Source organism: Rhinopithecus roxellana, chromosome 3 (assembly GCF_007565055.1).
Source record: "Rhinopithecus roxellana isolate Shanxi Qingling chromosome 3, ASM756505v1, whole genome shotgun sequence".
NCBI lineage: Eukaryota > Metazoa > Chordata > Mammalia > Primates > Cercopithecidae > Rhinopithecus > Rhinopithecus roxellana.
Window position 1 is genome coordinate 169403163 of NC_044551.1, and position 19786 is coordinate 169422948.

Sequence of the window (19786 nt, forward strand, 5' to 3'; positions counted from 1 at the left end):
GCCTCCCTCCATTGCTTCTCCCCACCACAGACCAGATCAGGTGAGACACTGCTCACGTGTCCTACCTGGTTCACATATGTTGTGGCAGGATCTTTTCACTTGGAGGGTTCAACCAGGATTCTTGGTGCTGTTCCAAGGCCCCCATCCCCACCCTGTCACCTCAGCTTTGTGTCCATAAATGTTCACTGTATTTCATAAACCAGAAAAAAAGCAGTGTCTCTGGAATAAAAAGAACCCTTACAGAAAACTTAGTGTGAGATATGTATAGGTGTGTACACATGTACACTGATTTTTGGTTACTCACTTGACATGATGTGAGTGCTATGAAGTTAGGCCTGGAGTGCTGGGAATTGGTGTCCCCCTGTTTTTTGTTTGTTTTGTTTTTGAGACAGAGTTTTTGCTCTGTTGCCCAGGCTGGAGTGCAGTGGAGCAATCTTGGCTCACTGCAACCTCTGCCTCCTGGGTTCAAGTTATTCTCCTGCCTTGGCCTCCTGAATAGCTGGAATTACAGGCACCCACCATCACGCCCAGCTAATTTTTGTATTTCTAGTAGAGATGATGTTTCCCTATGCTGGCCAGGCTGGTCTCGAACTCTTGACCTCAGATGATCTACCCCCCCCCCCCCTCCGCGTCCCAAAGTGCTGGGATTACAGGTGTGAGCCACCACGCCGCCTTCCTAATGAGGAGAAGCACCCATCAGTGCTCCTTGGTGGAACCTCAGCTCTGACAGTTAGGCTTTCACTCTTTTCCCATGATCCTTGATCCTGGCAATTTCTGGTTTCCTGTTTTCTCTCATGCACCTGAGGCAGGTGGCAGGTGAGTCTGAGGTAAGGAAGGTGTGGGCCCTCCTCAATGCAGGCCACACTGCCAGGTAGAATTTCAAGCAGCGATGAGCCATGCTCAAATTTACAAAACTCCCTCTGGTGGCCAAGGAGGACACCACGCTGGATCCGTTCCTCTACCCCACCCCCCTCTGAGGCTCTGGTGCCTCCAAGCGGCCTGGCCCAGCCCTCAGTGCCCTTGGAACCTGGGTCACAGGCTAGCTGCCCTCCCCAAATTCTGCAACCACCCTTCACACCACCCAGCCCCTTGCCCTCCCCATCTGCAGAGTCCTGCTCCTTCTCCCAACTCTGGCCCTGGCCACTCCGTGGATACTGGTATTGTGTTACTGCTGTTCTACCCTACACTCACCATTTGTCAACCACTGTTCCCACTCTTCCAGTCCCCAAAGTCCGGCTCTCCGCGGTTTTCCCCATGTGCCCAGCCTCGGTGCCGCGCTTCCTGCTGCACTTTTCAACGTAGATCTGGCAACATCCCAAGTCCCGGCCTCTCCCATCCTGTACGACCCCCAGGCCGCTGGTACCTGATCCAGCCTCAAAAGCAACTCAGAGACAATGGGTCCCAGTCCCTAGGGGGCCCTGAGCAAGGGACTCCTCGCCCCGCCCTCCACTCCTCTCAGAGACCTGACTGAGCACCTCCCTTTTTTTTTTTTTTTTTTCTGAGACGAGTCTCACTCTGTCGCCCAGGTTGCAGTGCAATGGCGCAATCTCGGCTCACTGCAACCTCCGCCTCCCGGGTTCAAGTGATTCTCCTACCTCAGCCTCCCTAGTAGCTAGGATTACAGGCGCCCGCAACCACGCCCAGCTAATTGTTTCGTATTTTTAATAGGGACGGGTTTCACCTGGTTAGCCAGGCTGGTCTCGAACTCCTGACCTCAAGTGGTCCACCCGCCTCGACCTCCTGAAGTGCTGGGATTACAGGCGTGAGCCACCGCGCCCTGCCGCACCTCCCAATTTTTAAATGTTGTCAACTAAGTCACCCCGCCACCAAGCGCACTCCCCTCCTGCGTCACCGACCCAACGGGTAACCTGTCTACACACGGCCATCTCTTCGCACCCCCACCCCCTTCTCAACCCGATTTCTGGCCTCACCCACACCCCCACAGACCCGTTCCTGCGGCGCCGCAGCGAGCAACAGAGTACAAGGCCCGCCCCGCCTCCCGGGCCCTAGCACGCCGGGCTCCCGGACGCCAGGCCGGCCTCTCCCCGCGATCGCCCCGGGCTCTCCCCGAAACGGGCGGCCTCCCGTGCTGCTCCAGGCCGCCTCGCCGCCAAGAGCCTGCACCTGTAGTCGAGGCCCGGCTCCCCGCGGACCCCGCGGTGTGAGCCCCGCGCGCCTCCAGCCCGGTTCCCGGTCCTCCGGGCCACCCTCTCCACCGAGCTGCGGCCCCCTCGCGCGGACAGCGGGCTCAGCTGGTGGGACGCGCAGTGCCTGCGTCTCCAGCTCACCGCGTGCACGGCGCGCACCCCAGCGCCATGGCCGCTCGGCCGACGCCACTGAAACGCCCGGGGGCGTCGAACCCACGAAACCCCGGCCCAGGACCTCGGGCGCCCGACCGGGCCCCCGGCCCCCGGCCCTGCCCGCGCCACCCTCCAGCGGCCCGCCCCCCAGGCACCATTGGCCGCGCCTGCTCCGCTCTCCGCGCGCTGATTGGTCGGCCCGAGGGTCGGTCAGACCGGGCGCCGCGCGGGGCGGCGGCGGCGGCAGCGGGAGCGGGACCGGAAGGGTCGCAGCGCCCCGGCGCCCCTCACACCCACTGCGGCGGCGGCGGCGGCTGCGGCGGGGCGGAGCGGAGCGGGGCGGGCCGGCGGCGGAGCCGGGGCCGCGGAGCCAGGAGTGACTAGCACGCAGCGCCGCCAGTCCGCCCGCCCGCCGTCTCCCCGTGGCGCGGCGGCGGGGAGGCGAGGTAAGCCCGGCGGGCGGGCTAGGCCTGGCGGCGGCTGCTCGAGCCGGGCCCGCGGGGGAGGGGCGGCGGGGGAACCGCGCGGCCGGGGTTTCGGGGTGGGCCGGGGGCTGCGGGGCCCTGGCAGCCGCAGCCGTCGCCCCTGTGCTCGGGGATGCCGCAGGCGCCCCCTTCCGCCCGGCTGTCAGCAGCTCCGGGCTGCGGGCCTGCTCACCGGCCTGGCCCGGCCGACTTGCCCATGGGGTCTGCGGGCGCCATCCCTCCCGGAGGTGGGGCAAACAGCTGCACTCCTGCGCCGGGTGCCCAGGGGCCCGGGGTCGCGTCCCCGCGACCTTGACCAAGGCACTGACCCTCGCTCTGCCGCGGTTTTGCCTTCAGGAAAGTGGGAAAATGCCTCTTCTGGACAGGGTTGTTGTCAGGCTGTGTGACTGTATGCAGACGCCTGAGCAGGACACCGGTGTACATTTGTGGAAGATTGGGCAGGATACTGGCCCTTGCTGGTGTGAGTGGTGTAGGAACCCCCTCCTCATCCGCCCAGCCTCCCGCCTCCCCACGCAGTCGTCCCTTGCGTTGTCATTGCACACTCAGTGTCCAGCAGTGCCAGAGGGGACCCAGCCCACATCCCTTACCACCACACCCCTCTCCCCAGAAGACTGCTGCCCCATTCCGCTCATCTCGCCCGCCTTGAACATGCCAGCCCGCATTTGCCCCAGGACCTTTGCATTTGCTGTTTGCTCGTCTTTGGAGTTGTCTCCGTGATCCTGGCACAAGTAGCTCTTTCTGCTCCTTCCTCTGGTCAGATGTCTCGGTTTGGGTGAGGCCCTCCTCGACCACCCTCTTTCATCCCTTAGTCATGCTATTTCATTATTTTAAAAATTTCCTTCCTAGCTCTCACCTGGTTTGAAACGATTCCATTTATTTTCCTGTTTATTTTCTGTCTCCCCGACTAGGATGTAACTTTGTGAAAACAGGTAGCTGTCTGATTTGTCCACTGCTTTATCCCCAGTGCTTAGAAAGCACACAGTAAGTATTCAGTAGTATCAGTTCAATGAATGAATGAATGATCAAAAAAATGGCCCAGTCTCCCTGTTTTCTCTGCTTTATCTGTTAATTTAGTGACTTCTGATTAACGTGTGAAACTTGTAAGCAGATGGAAGCGTGTTCTATTTTGTGAAACATTTTGGTGTCCTTGACCCCTTTAATTGCTAACTGTTGGAACAAGCTGTGATGTAAAATCTCACATTTTTATAATGGTTTAGCTCTAGCTTTCTTCCACACATGCAGGAGACATTTACTGAATTCTGCATTATCTAGGTCATGCTTTCTGCTAGGCCCTAGGGACACAAGGCAGATAGCAACAGGGTCCCTTTCCAAAGAGAGCCCAGGAGCCCAGTAGAGAAGGCAGGCATGCAGACACTTAGTTCCAGGACTGTACAACCCTTGCTGTAGTGGAGGGGCTATGCCATGGAAATGTGGAGGAGGTGACAGGTGGTGCTGGGGGGCCTTGAGGGTGATGAGAAATTTGATAGGCAGGGAGAGGCAGAGGTGTGAAGGAGCAGGGCCAAGTAAGGACCATAGCCCACTGTGGAGTTGAGAATCAGTCTGGAGGCCAGGTGTAAGGGCACAGAGTCGTGGGGGCTCTGAAGACCTGGAACCTTACCCAGCAGTTTTCTAGAAGAAGGTGGAATTTGACTGGGTGCCATGGCTCACGCCTGTGATCTCAGACACTTTGGGAGGCTGACATGGGAGGATCACTTCAGGCCAGGAGTTCAAGACCAGCCTGGGCAACAGCGAGATCCCTGTCTCTACAAAAAGTTTACGAAATTAGCTAGGTGTGGTGGCATTCATCTGTAGTCCTAGCTACTTGGGAGTCTGAGGTGGAAGGATGCCATGAGCCCAGGATTTCGAGCCTGCAGTGAGCTATGATCGCACCACAGTGCTCCAGCCTGGGTGACAGAGCAAGACCCTGTCTCTAAAAAAGAAGGCAGCACTCCACATTTGTTCTGATTTTTAAATGTTGGCAATAGCTAATTAAATTTTTTTTTTTTTTTTTTTTTTTTAATGCTGTGAGCCAAGCCAAATACAGATTCATTCAGCTTGGTTGCAGATTGTCATCCTCCAGGAGTGGCTGTGTGGGAGGGAGGAGCTGTGAGGAGAGCAGGAAAGGTAGCCTAAGGCCAGGAGAGTCAGGCCCTGTTTGCCCAGGTGCCAGCCCAGATACTTATTTGATTGTAACTGGAGCCCTGTGGAAACGGAAGCTCAGGAGTTTGAGTAGTCTGCTTCTTAGCAAGCAGCTGGTGAGTGGAATCTGAACCCAGATCACTCCCCAGATAAGGATTCTTTCCTGGGTCCCTCAGCTCTGAGTATTTTCTTTTGGCTTTTAACTTGTTCTGGAAGAATGACCACCAATCTATTTAATGTTTTCCTTGATTTAACTTTTAAATTTTTCTTCAAAAGAATCCTGCAGAGTTAAAAACAATACTATTTTTGCATAGACTTCTCTGGACAGCTTTGATTTTCCTGGTAATTTAATTTTCAGGGTGCCAGGACTTTAATTTGTTCACAGACTAAAATCTGTTTATTTGGTCCCCTAAATAAACATTAGAGAGGATTCCTGAATGTGTCTAAGATAAAATATTCTTAATTTTCTGGATAAAGAAAAGGACCAGACAAACCAGTTAATAGTGACTAGACCAGTTTTCATGAGGCATAAAACAGAGACCAGATTTTTTTTCTTCTTAAGACTATTGATTTGCCAATAGGGCAACTACTTTTGGTCTACATACGTACAGTAGTTATACCTCACACTTGGTTAGGAAGGTGCCATTTTTACATAATTTTCCTTCAGAATAATTAATTCCTGATATTTTGTACTTGATTGTATGAACCGGTTTCAACATCTTTTTTTTTATTTTAACTTTTATTATGGGAACTTTCAAAGATACACAAACTAGACATAATAGCATACTGCTTTAACAGTTATTAACTCCTGACCAATCTTGTTTCATCTGTAATGTTATCCTCTTGCATGCTTACCACCCATAATTATTTTCAAGGAATTCCTAAATATCATGTCATTTCATTCATTATTTTTCAGGATACTAATTACACAGTGGGTGCCCAGTAAATGTTTGGTAAAGACAAAGCTAAACGGGAGAATACATGTGGTAGGGCAGCTGGGAGCAGTGGTTCAGATCAGGACTTTGAGTCAGATCCCAGTGGGTCTGCTGCGCATCTGGGTGATGTGCAGAAGCGATTGGGCTCATCTGTAAAACAGACGGGCTCAAGCTCAGGGTGCTCAGTGGTTATACAGTAGTTACACCGCACACTGCGGTGGGTCTCTAAAGGTACTGACTCTTTTAGAGTTGAAAAAGTAATCCTTCCTTCATATCATCAAATAACTAGTCAATCTTCAAATTTCCAGCTGCCCCATGAATTTTAAGTTTCCTTAATAGTTTGAAGGTAGAGCACGATAAGGTCCATATGTTGTTGATGGGTTGATACGTCTTTTAAGTTTCTCTGAATCCATAGATCCCCCTCCTATTTCTGTTTTCTTGGTAGCTTATTTGTTGAGGCAATCGAGTTGTTCTGTAGCATTTCCACAGTTGGTATTTGATTGATTGCATCTCTGCAGTGTAATTTCATGTGTTTCTCTGTAATCTCTGTCAGTCAGTGATTGGCTCTAGACAAGGCTTGGTCAGATTTAGGGTGCATTCCTGCGTCAAGATGCCATCCTAAGTGGGCTCTGCACTTCTTATCTAGAGGTAACCTGAGGCTCTCTGCCCGTCTGTTTTACAGATGAGCGCAATCACTTCTGCACATTACCCAGATACACAGCAGACCCACTGGGATCTGACTCAAAGTCCTGATCTGAACCACTGCTCCCAGCTGCTCTACCACATGTATTCTCCCGTTTAGCTTTGTCTTTAACAGACATTTACTGGGCACCCACTGTGTAATCAGTAGAGGATTGAGAAATAAATCAGACACATTTTCTGCCCTTACAGAGTAGAAGTATAAGTAGACTCGCAATGCAGTCTAAAGCGAATACGGCGAGGGTGGCAAAAATGGGGGCATGCCCAGCACGGTTTGAAGGGAAAGGCTGGAGGAGGAAACATGTAAGAGAAGCAGGTGCTTGAACTAGTGTTTGAAGGAAGATGAAGGTTGACCAGGAGGTCAGAAAGGAGAGGGACGCCATTTCAAGCAGATGGAACAGCTTAGGCAGAGGCCTGCAGGTGTGCAGTAGCTGGGTGTGTCTGCTGATCCCACGTGGTTTGATGTTGCTCAGGATTGGGCCAGAGGACTGCCATCTCCCATGCTGTGCTAGGGAACTGAGTCTTATTCTCAAGGCGGTCAGTCACTGTTGAAGGAGTTCAAATGGTATGGCATGATCACTGCGTATTTTCAACGAATCTCTCTCTTTTTTCGTTTCCATATTTTGAAATAATTATAGATTCACAAGAAGTTGCACAAATGGCACAGAGAGGTCCCAGTACCCTTCACCCAGCTTTCTCCAATGGTTATGTATCTATATAACTATAGTAAAATATCCAAACCAGGAAATTTGGCAGTGGAACAATGTGTATAGAGTTCATTGTCATTTTTCATCACGTGAAAATTCATATAACCACCACCACAATCAAGATGCAAAAGTATGTCATCATCCCAAATATCTCCCTGTGCCACTCCCTTACAGCCACAGCACCCTTTTCCCCAGCATTCATAACCGCTGGCAAGTGCTAATCTAGTCTCCATCTCTAGACTTTTGTCTTTTCAGGAGTGTTATATTCATGGAGTTAGACGGTGTGTGACTTTTGAGCTTGGCTTTTTTCATAGAATATACTGCCCTCGAGATCCACCCAAGTTGTGGTATGTCTCAGCAGTTGCTGAGTGGTGTTCTGTGGTATGGGTGTACAGCAGTTAGTTTACCCATTTACCCATTGAAGGACATTTGGGTTGTTTCTAGTTTAGCTATTAAAAATAAAACTACTGTGAACATTTGTGTACATATTCTCACGTGGAGTGATTTCTCTTTCTAAAGTGGCATGTGTGCAGTGGTTTGGAGGTCACAGGAGTGGTGTCTGGGAGAATGCTTCTGCTGTCGCTGGTCCAAGGAGCCATGAGAAGCTGTTACCCAGGGCTCTGGGAGTGGGGGATAGAAAGGGGCAAATAGGCAGGCCTGGGTGCCTGGAAGTGGGGCTGGTGACTGGGATCCTTGGAGGGTCCTGTGGATCCAACAGTGGGTGAGGCAATAACCAAATGCTAGTTGTTCTGTATTGTGGCATATACTGTGGCTTAAGAACTACAGAGGATGGCCCTGAGAGCTGCAAGATTCTTGATTATCAAAGAAAGGTTAAGTTGTTCTACCAAGCTCTTCTTCAAAAGACTTACAGTAGGAAAATAGAAGAACTTTTTAAATTTTTACTTTTTTTTTTTTTGAGACGGGAGTCTTGCTCTGTCACCCAGGCTGGAGTGCAGTGGCACGATCTCGGCTCACTGCAAGCTCCGCCTCCTGGGTTCACGCCGTTCTCCTGCCTCAGCCTCCTAAGTAGCTGGGACTACAGGTGCCCACCACCACACCTGGCTAATTTTTTGTAATTTTTTAGTAGAAACAGGGTTTCACCGTGTTAGCCAGGATGGTCTTGATCTCCTGACCTCGTGATGCGCCCGCCTCGGCCTCCCAAAGTGCTGGGATTACAGGCATGAGCCACCGCGCCTGGCTAAATTTTTACTATTATTATTATTATTTAACATAGAGATGAAGCCTCACCATGTTGCCCAGGCTGGTCTGGAACTCTTGGGCCTAAGCAATCCTCCTCCCACCTTCAGCCTCCCACAGTGCTGGGATTACAAGTGTGAGCCATCGTGTCCAGCTGGAAAACAGAGCAATTTAATGAAAAAAACGTTGGCAGCAAGCATTGAGGGTGATTGTGAGAATCTGCTTTTAGTCACAGTGGTCAGTTGATTTAAATATCGCATGTCCTGGGTATTCTGAAGCTTTAGTGTGATTCAAGGTTCACCTGAGTCTGTGGATCACTGAATCGTTGTCATCGTCAGAGGAAAAAGCGTTTTGGTAGGGGAAGTCAGCAGGATGAAATGTGTAGGACTGTGTTCTGGTCCTGGCCAGCCTGCGTGCAAATAGCTTCATTTTCTAAAGGGATGTCAGAATGGTGCTTTGGGAGGAACTTGAATATTGTGGTGAAACACACCTAAATTCAAATCTGGGCCATGCTGGGAATTTGGACAACTTCCTTATTGCCTCTAAGCCTCAGTTTCCTCATTTGCAGAGCGGGGATAGTAATATGCTCCTCACTAGTTGTTATAAGGGTGTTTATAAATGTGTACCTCAGAACCAGGCCCACTCGCATGCCTCTAGCCTTACCTGCCTCAAGCCCATCTTCCGTACAAGTGTTAAATGATCATTCTGCAGCTTTTCATTTAACATTTTTTGTTTAATCAGTTTTTAAATGTGAAATATGTACATTTGAAAAACAGAATAGAAAGTTATGATGGGAAGAAAGTCTCTCATTTCCCACTATTTCTCTACTTGTTAGCATTGTGTGTGTGCGTGTGTGTGCGTGTGTGTGTGTGTGTGTGTGTGTGTGTTTACGTAGCTGGGCATTATGTGTTCTCTTCTTCAACTTGCTGTGTTTCCTTTCTGTATCTTAGACATCTTTCCACATTGATACCTAAAGTCCTTGCATTCTGTTGAATGGCCTTCTTGTACTTTAGTGCCATAATTTATTCAGTCCATCCACAGTGTACATTTTAGATTACTTCTAGTTTTTTGCCTGTTACAAGAAGTGTTACAAACATTCTTGCACAAATATGTTTGGATGCTTGTACACATATTTGTCAGATACACTTAGAGAATTGTATTTGCCAGTTTAGGATGTGCATGTCACTTTTACCAGCTATTATTTCTATTCTATCCAAAAAAATGTTTTGCCCCTTCACAGCTCTCAATGACATGTGTGAAAGTGCCTGTTTCCTCATGCGTTGGTCGATATACTGTGAACAAACCTGAGCTCGGGTCTTGCCTCCTCCAGGAAGCCTCCTTGTAGCGTTCCCTCCCAGTTTGGAGGTGCTCATAGCCTGGGAGGGAGGCAGACCCTACAAAGGCTGTGACAGTGCAGCCTGGTGGGCGCTGCTGAGTGCACAAGTGGCAAGGGGGAGGAGCTGGCACCTGCTGGGGCGGGAAGTGGAGCAGTGAAGGCAGGGTTGGCTGTATTGCTGATGTGGTTGCATGAAGAATTCTCGCACTTCCCGATCTGTAAAATGGTTCGGTTCTCTGAGCCTTTTGTTGAAATATCATCTCAATAGAGTTGCCTCACGAGTAGCTAAATTACGTGCTTTCTCAGGTGGCCTTGAGGCTCTTTCTCTTGCTCTCACAAAGCCCACGCTTGACAGAGAGGTGGCTTTAACAGGTTCTCACTTAGGCAACTTTTTTCTCCTGCCCAATAAGGGCACCTTATTTTACTTTTATAATTATTTTAAATCTTTTTGTTTGTTTGTTTTTGAGATGAAGTCTTGCTGTGGCCCAGGCTGGAGTACAGTGGCATGATCTTGGCTCACTGCAACCTCCGCCTCCCGGTTCAAATGATTTTCCTGCCTCAGCCTCCCAAGTAGCTGGGATTACAGGCACATACTACCACACCCAGCTAATTTTTGTGTTTTTAGTAGAGATGGGGTTTCACCATGTTGGCCAGGCTGGTTTCAAACTCCTGACCTCAAGTGATTCCCCGCACCTTGGCCTCCCAAAGTGCTGGGATTACAGGCGTGAGCCACCGTGCCCAGACTATTTTAAATCTTGAGATGGGATTATAATTCTAAAACCTAATACGATTGAATATACTCCCCAAATTTAAAGAAGTTAGCCTAATATTGTCATAGTCCAAGTATAGGTGGAAAGCAGTTGTAGCAGGGAGAGTTCCAGGGTTGGTCAGCAGGGTTGAGATTGATCTGTCAGTCCCAGTGTGGGCAGGGGTCCTGAATGGGGGGTGGCTCTGTGCCATGAGGTTGTTGAGGAATCCAGCTGGTGGGCAGCTTTCTGTCTACAGCATGTGACTTCTGTCTCTGGGTCCCTGACAGCTGATAGCCAGCAGCAAGGAAGAAAGATTGGAGGGCAAGCAGCTTTCTATACAGAAAAATAATAAAAGTGATCTGGAAGTTGCATACATCACTTCTACCCACATCTTATTAGTCAGAACTTGGTCATCTGGCCATACCTGGCTACTGGGAAAGCTGCCAGGCGTCGTCTCTGTTTGGGCAGCCATTTATCTAGCAGGAAGGGGGAGGCTTCTCTTACGAAAGCGAGGAAGGGAGGAATGGATCCCGGAGCACCTCAGCACCTGTGCCGCACCTCTGATGCTTTGACAGCTTCCACAGCCCTCAGGACTGAGGCCAGACGGCTCTGCCTGGCTTCTGGGGCCCGGAGTGATTTGGCCTCCTTTTCTCTCTCCAGCCTCACTTGCCCTCTACCCAGTCCCTAGTGACTTGTCACATTCCCAATGTGCCTCCACCTCTGCTGCTTCTCCTCCCATTCCCCCAAATCTTGTTCACCCTACTGGGTTTAGGACCCTTGGTGTGCAGGGCCTCTTCCTGAGTGTGTGCTCACTGAGGGCAGGCCACGTGTCCTGGCATGGTGCCTCACCATCCACAGTGGGTGCTCAGGAAACGCTTGGCAGTAACTGTGTCACTGGTGTGTTTGCAGCGTAGCAGAGGAACGGCCACCCCCGATAAAGCAGGTGGTAGTGGGTGCCTGCCTTTTTGCTGAGTTGTCTCTAATCCTTTGCACTTGTACCCCTGCTAGCCAAGCTGAGCAGTCGCTGTGTTGGGACACTGTCAGTTTGAGCTCTGTGCCTCTACTGTCCATCTCTGGCAAGAGTCTAAGGGCGGATGCCGCCTCCTCCATGAAGCCGTCCTTGTCTTCTGCACCCCTGCCAGTGGGTAGGATCTCTTTTGCCTTTTGATTTTGTTTACATTTTACATATGGCCCTTACTGCATTGTCATGTGTAATATAGATAATGGACTCATTGCTCACACTTCTCCCCCAAATAGTGCAGTTCGTGCTGCTTCAAGACTGGTTGCTAGCTGACTATGACATATCTCTTGTGATACTTACCACTTTCGTGCGTAAAGGCACCCCTTAAATGTTGAGTGGAATTGTTTCAGCCTCTTGCAAACTGTAAATAAGCTGATCTTTAGAAAAGGATCTTCCTGTAGATGTCAGTAAGATGGAGCAGCATTGTGGGGAATCAGATCAACAAAGGTTTATTGAATGCCCATGCTGCCCCAAAGACCAGCTTCCTGTCCTCCTGTCCTTGGAGTGTGAGATGCCATGAGCAAGACAGACCTGCCTCGCACCTCCTACAGCTTAGGGCACAGTGGGGAGCTCCCAAGTCCCCTTCTCACAGCACTGTGGCCTAGGCAGGTGTTTTAGCTCACTCAGTCCTAGACTGCTCCCAGGTAACCTGGAACTGACACTCCTGCTGTGCGGGTTGTAGGAGCACCTGTTTGTCCAGCATCTAAAGCGCTGTGGCGTCCCTGGAGTCACTCCCTGGCTGGCTAACACATCTTGGCAGGAGTGGTCAGAGTGGCAGCCACACTGCAGCCACCACCTGGAGGATGGGGAGAAGACCGTGGGGCAGTAGTCACTTGGAGAATTTAATTAGTTTGACTCAGTTCTTTATTTAGACTTGTTATTAATGCATTTATTTCCATGTTTAAGGAAAATCCTAGATATCATTGTGTTGAAATACAAATCATCACCACAAAAATCTCATTGGGTTGACGTTAAATATTAGATACTAGAACATAAAGGCAAGAGATTTGACGGAGCTGTAGAATAAAACTTAAATTCTGTATTCTTAAACAGTGTAGAATGTCTACCTATATGATTTGATTGTTGGCTATATAGTTTTAAAAGACCAAAATAAATAGCTCGCTGACTTTTATTTATTTATTTATTTATTTTTATTTTTATTTTTTTCAAGACGGAGTCTCGCTCTGTCGCCCAGGCTGGAGTATAGTGGTGCGATCTCCACTCACTGCAAGCTCCGCCTCCCGGGTTCACGCCATTCTCCTGCCTCAGCCTCCGAGTAGCTGGGACTACAGGCGCCCGCCACTGCGCCTGGCTAATTTTTGTATTTTCAGTAGAGCAGGGTTTCACCTTGTTAGCCAGGGTGGTCTCGATCTCCCGACCTTGTGATCTGCCCATCTCAGCCTCCTAAAGTGCTAGCATTACAGGCGTGAGCCACTGCGCCCAGCCAGCTCACTGACTTAAATAAGCGTAACCAGACAAGAGCCTCAGAACCACTTGCCGATTTCTGTTTGCTTATTTTCTGTATAAAATCATCCAGCCTCCTGCAGAGTAGGAATCTCAGCCTGTGCCTCAGCCACAGAAAAGCTGCTTTCTGGGCCTGCTGGCCTACACTCAGACATAGTGAATCAACCTCATAGTGTTGCTGTTATGGACTACAGGTCACAGCAGAGTTCTTCATATACAGATACCTACCCTGAAGCCTGGTGGTGATGTGGGACTCTGGGGCTGTGCCAGCTGATGCCGGCTCTGGGATCCACCTCCTGAGGCAGGAGCACATGCTTGGGCACACAGCACACGGATGCCACCGGGCCTCTAGCAGCCTGTCACTTTGGCATATGAATCTCGCTTTTTGGAATCTAAAAAGAAGAAACGTTTCCAACTCATAGAAGCAGAGAGTAGAGCAACCTGGTGGTTGCCAGGAATGGGGGTAGGGGAGGAAATGGAAAGATCTTGATCAAAGTGTACAAACTTTGAGTTATAAGATGAAGAGAATTCTAAAGATCTAATGTACACATGGTGAACATAGTTAATAACACTACATTGTATACTTGAAACTTGCTAAGAGAGTAGATCTGAAGTGTTCTCACCAAAAAAGGGATAACTATGGGAAGTGATGGATAAGTGCTCTGGTTTGGATGTTGGCCCCTCCAAATCTCATGTTGAAATGCAATCCCTAGTGTTGAAGGTAAGGGTAGTAGGAGGTGTTTGGGTCATGGGGGTGGATCCCAAAGTGCTGGGATTATGGGCGTGTGCCACTGCGCCTGGCCAGAAAAAGAAAAAATATAAAAATTATCCTAGAAATTGTCAAATAGCTGATTTCAGACCAATTAGCTTGCTAAAGAAACGTAGTCAAAACAGAAAACGTATATATTTTTGAAGGAATTAAGGAGCTACTAAGGCAGCCAAGGCGTGAGGGGCCTTTATCACAGACAGGAGGGAAGCCCTGAGAAGCCCCCCGGCCTCTGGAGCGACTTCTCCCCTGTGAATATTTGCCACTAGGAAAGCAGGAGCTGAGAGACAGAAAATCTGTGCACAGTGGAGACAAAAACTGGAGTTCGGGGAGCAGATGGACACCTCGGGTACGCAGCGGAGAGCCTTGTAGGTTTACACCCTAGAAACAGGACTGAACTTGAAATACAATTAAGACCAATTTGGATTCAGCTCAGTGAGTGATTGGATTAAGGTGGGCTACCTCTTGCCTATTTAGATAATTAACTAAATGTAAATGGACTGAGTATTCTTGGAAAGAGAAACTTTCAACTACATGCATATAGTAAGAAAATATATATGTGGTCTCTGCCCCAGTTTCCTGACGTACAGCTTCTAAAGCCCTCGGAATCTCCAAAGCAATTTTGTATGCTAATGACATGACTGGTGGCTTGGGGCTCCTGGACAGCCTCAGGACGGGGGCTGATTGCCAAGGGAACCAACCTTGTGATTAGAGATGTGGAACTTTTTGACCCATTCCCCCAATCTCCAGGGAGCAGAGTTAATTACCAACAATCAATGATTTAGTCAATCCTGCCAATAGAATGAAGCCTTCATAAAAATCCTAATAGGGCGTGGAAAGCTTCTGTTGGCTCCCCTCCATCACTGACTTGCAGACTCCCAAGACATCCCTGACCCATTGGCGTTGGGTTTGGCCACGAGACTTGGTTTACCCAATGACTAGTAAGCAGATGTTATAGTCACTACTTCCAAAGAGAAGCTTTGAGAACCAACGCCGCTGCTGCTTGCTCTCTGCCAGAGAAAGACAGTTTGCTCATTCAGCCTAGGTACTGGAATACCTCAGACTGGGGTAAAGAAGACATATGTGTCACACAGGAATGGAGCGGCAGCTCACAAGTAGCAAGAGAAATAAAACCTCTCTAACGTAAGCTGCTTAGACTCGGGGCCCTTTGTGATTGCAGCAAAGCAACTGATAGCACTTGCATGCGGTGGTATGTAAACATGCGGCATTGCCTTTGCGTCTAGACAGCAGGTGGCTGAGAAACTTATTGGATGATATCAAGTTGACAGACCATGGCATGTAGTGGGAAAACGTTTTGTAAAACTGTATCCTGCAATATTATAGAAGGCATGTACCTAAAAAGTTAGCTTTAAGTCAAGAGACTGAGAAATACATGATTACTGGTGTGGTTTGTGTGTTTATTTGTTTATTTATTTATTTATTTATTTATGAGACGTAGTCTGGCTCAGTTGCCCAGGCTGGAGTGCGGTGGCACCATCTAGGGTCGCTGCAACCTCCACCTCCCGGGTTCAAGTTCAAGTGATTCTCCTGCCTCAGCCTCCCAATTAGGTGGGGCTACATGTGTGTGTCACCATGCCCGGCTAATTTTTTGTATTTTTAGTAGACACGGGGTTTCACCATGTTGGCCAGGCTGGTCTCAATCTCGTGACCTCAGGTTATCCGCCCGCCTCAGCCTCCCAAAGTGCTGGTATGGAATGAGACCACCACTTCTCCCGTTGTCCTTCCCAGCTTCTCCCCTACCTCCCCTTTTCCCTAGTTTATAAAACAGGAGAAAAGGGTGAAAGCAAAAAGTTGGAAAGAAACAGAAGTAAGATAAATAGTTAGACGACCTTGGCGCCACCACCGGGCCCTGGTGGTTAAAATAGTAATAATAGTATTAACCTCTGACCAAAACTACTGGTGTTATCTGTAAATTCCAGACATTGTATGAGAAAGCACTGTAAAACGTTTTGTTCTGTTAGCTGATGGATGTAGCCCCCAGTCACGTTCCCCACGCTTGCTCGATCTATCACGACCTTTTCACATGGACCCCTTAGAGTTGTAAGCCCTTAAAAGGGCTAGGAATTATTTTTTCAAGGAGCTCGGCTCTTAAGATGCGAGTCTGCTGACGCTCCCGGCCGAATAAAAGATCTCTTCCTTCTTTAATCCCGTGTCTGAGGAGTTCTGTCTGTCGCTCGTCCTGCTACACTGGGATTATAGGCGTGAGCCACCAAGCCTGGCCTTGTGTGGTTTATTTATTAGTTCTGCATTTAACAAGGAACTCTGAAGGAAAGATGAATCCAAAAAAATTTAGCAATCAGGATTAAAAAGAAATGAGAAGACCCAAATAATCTAGGACTTGTAAGTGTGAAAGAGTCAAATGCTTCTCATTGTACAACATGTTTCTCAACTATATAAGATAAAGCTGAAAATCTTTGCACAAAAAAGGCTAAACCACAGTTCTTCAGATGGACAAAATGATTCATTGGAAAGAAGCTAGGTCGGTAATCCCTCAGAGGTCTCCTAACCTCGAAGTATTAATACTAGCTGAGGTGGAAAATGAGCAATGAATCTCAGCTGTGAGATTTGGGGGTCCTGATAAGCATAACCTAATAAAGTCAGCAAAATGGATGAAATCTTTCAACCATTTACTAATCCAAGAGACGATCTCGATGACTTCTTTCTCTTCAATCCCTCCACACTCCTTTCCTGGATCTCGACTCACTTGGTAACAGTGTTTTCTACTTCAGTGAAAAAGGGAGGAAATGAAAAGAGAACAAAACAGAATTTCTACAGCTCCTGTGTTACTACATGGACAGGAGTCCCCACATCCTCATCCTTCCTGTTACCACAGATCTGTGCTCTTCTGTACGGTAACCACTAGCTACAAATTGAAATTAGTTACATTGCATACAATTTAAAATGCATGTATTAAGTTGCACTGGCCACATTTTAACTGCTTAATTGCCACAGCTGGCTAGTGGCTGCCATATCAGGCAGCACATACACAAAATACTTTTATCACCACAGAAAATGTGATGGGACGGAGCTGCCATTCACTCTCTTATCTAAGGCCACATGTGCAATAGTTCCCATCCCTCTACCCAGCTCAGATACTCTGACCTAGTGAATCTCCTCTCTCTTCTACCTTGTCCAACTTTTTCCTCTCTATCGATTCATTCCCATTATAAAGGTGTTCTAATTTTTCCAACTTAAAAAATTTCCCCAGACTTTACCCTCCAGCTAACACTTCATTTACTCTATTTTGAAAAAAAGAAAAAAAGTCTTTAAAGAATTTTCTAGATTATCTTTCTTACATTTATGTGCTCCTACCTTCCCTTCGATGAAATCCAACCTGGTGTTACTCTGCCACTCCCTTACCCTTAACTGAATCACAATATATTATTCACAATGTCAAGGGTAAATTTTAAAAAATCATTGACATATAAAACAGAAAAACATGACCTATTCTAAAGAAAAAAAGATCAAAAATTTTAAAATTATCCAGATGATGGAGTAGCAGATAAGAATTTTTAAGTAGGTATGATAACTAGGATTAAGAAAGTAAATAAAAACATGCTTGTAAACAAATGAAAAAGTGGAATATCTCAACAGAGAAAAAGAAACCAGTTTAAAAATGAAAAAATGTTTGACTTTAAAAATATACTATCTGGCCAGGCTTGGTGGCTCATGCCTGTAATCCCAGCACTTTGGGGGGCAAAGGTGGGTGGATCACCTGAGGTAAGGAGTTCGAGACCAGTCTGGCTAACATGGTGAAACTCCTCTCTACTAAAAATGCAAACATTAACTGGGCATGGTGGCACTTGCCTGTAATCCTAGCTACTTGGGAGGCTGAGGCAGGAGAATTCCTTGATCCTGGGAGACGGAGGTTGCAGTGAGCCGAGATTGATTGAGCCACTGCACTCCAGCCTGGGCGACAGAGTGAGACTCCATCTCAAAAAAAAAAAAAAAAAGCACTATCGAAAAGAAAAACTTCACTGGATGGCCTTCACTACAGATTGGAGATGATAGAAGAAAGAGTCAGTAAATTTGAAGACAGATCCAAGGATAATGCTTGTCTGAAGAATAGTGGGAAAGAAAGAAAGGGCTCTGTGGAACAAGTTTAAAAATCTGTGTAACTGGTGGGTTAGGAGGAGAGAAGAAAAAAACAATGAAACAGAAAAAAATATTTTAAGAAATAATGCACTCTTTTTTTTGAGAGAGAGAATCTCGCCCTGTCACCCAGGCTGCAGTGCAGTGGCGTGATCTTGGCTCACTACAACCTCCACTTCCCGAGTTCAAGCAATTCTTGGCCTCAGCCACCAGAGTAGTTGGAATTACACACGCCCGCCACCATGCCCAGCTAATTTTTGCATTTTTAGTAGAGACGGGGTTTCACCATCTAGGCCAGGCTGGTCTGGAACTCCTGACCTCGTGATCCACCCATCTCAGCCTCCCAATGTGCTGGGATTACAGGTGTGAGTCGCTGCACCCAGCTGCACTTGTCTTTTTAGAGGCTGAATACTATTCCATTTTATGTAAACACCACATTTTCTTTATCTGTGGATCTGGGATACCTAGGTTGTTCCGTATCTTGGCTGTTATGAGTAATGCTGCAATAAACCTGAGAGTGCAGATATCTCTTCAAGATTCTGATTTCAATCCTTTTGCATATACCCAGAAGTAGAATTGTTGGATCATATGGTAGTTCTATTTTTAATTTTCTTAGTAAACTCATACTATTTTCTAGTGAAATAAGTCAAAGAGGACAAATACTGTGTGATTTATCTAAAATAGTTAAACTCAGCCAGGTGTGGTGGCTCACGCCTGTAATCGCAGCACTTTGGAAGGCTAAGGCAAGCAGATCACGAGGTCAGGTGTTTGGGACCAGCCTGGCCAACACGGTGGAACCTCATCTCTACTAAAAATACAAAAATTAGACTGGGCGCAATGGCTCGTGCCTGTAATTGCAGCACTCTGGGAGACCGAGGCAAGTGGATCATTTGAGGTCAGGAGTTCAAGAACAACCTGACCAACATGGTAAAACCCTGTCTCTACTAAAAATACAAAAATTGGCTGGGCGTAATGGCAGGTGCATGTAGTCCCAGCTACTCAGGAGGCTGAGGCAGGAGAATCGCTTGAACCCAGGAGATAGAGGTTGCAGTGGACCGAGATCAAGCCACTGCACTCCAGCCTGGGTGACAGACAGGACTCCGTCTTGGGGGAAAAAAAAGTTAAACTCATAGAAACTGAGGGTTTTCAGGGGCTGAGGGGTGGAGTAAGCGGAGGTGTTACTGCTCAGCAGGTATTCAGTTTCAGTTATGCCAGATGAGGATGCTCTAGACAGCCGCCGTGCGGCATCGTGCCTGTATTAAGGATACTGTGGGCCGGGCGCGGTGGCTCAAGCCTATAATCCCAGCACTTTGGGAGGCCGAGACGGGCGGATCACGAGGTCAGGAGATCAAGACCATCCTGGCTAACCCGGTGAAACCTGTCTCTACTAAAAAAAAATACAAAAAACTAGCCGGGCGAGGTGGCGAGCGCCTGTAGTCCCAGCTACTCAGGCTGAGGCAGGAGAATGGCGTAAACCTGGGAGGCGGAGCTTGCAGTGAGCTGAGATCTGGCCACTGCACTCCAGCCTGGGTGACAGAGCGAGACTCTGCCTCAGAAAAAAAAAAAAAGATACTGTGTTGCACGCAGAAATATTTGTCAAAAACATGTTAAATGTTCTTACTACTTTTTCTTTCTTTTTTTTTTTTTTGAAGAGACAGAGTTTTGCTCTTGTTGCCCAGGCTGGGGTGCAGATGGTACGATCTCGGCTCACCGAAACCTCCACCTCTTGCCTCCTGGGTTCAAGCGATTCTCCTGCCTCAACCTCCCACATAGATGGGATTACAGGTTTCTGCCACCACGCCCAGCTAAATTTTGTATTTTTAGTAGAAACGGGGTTTCACCAGTTTGGCCAGGCTGTTCTCAAACTCCTGACCT

At 48.2% G+C, this 19786-nt stretch overlaps 1 protein-coding gene across 4 annotated transcripts in view; it reads left to right on the forward strand.

The window, feature by feature from the left end:
• The first annotated feature begins 2596 nt into the window (after positions 1–2596).
• CLK4 (CDC like kinase 4) overlaps positions 2597–19786 on the forward strand; it is a 100806-nt gene continuing 83616 nt past the window's right edge. For 2 of the 4 annotated variants that reach the window (XM_030926919.1, XM_030926920.1), the window contains exon 1: positions 2597–2746. The gene's annotated coding sequence lies outside the window, so the exon portion shown is untranslated. The remainder of the gene's footprint in view (positions 2747–19786) is intronic. The other 2 variants (XM_030926921.1, XM_030926918.1) reach the window with 1 other exon arrangement.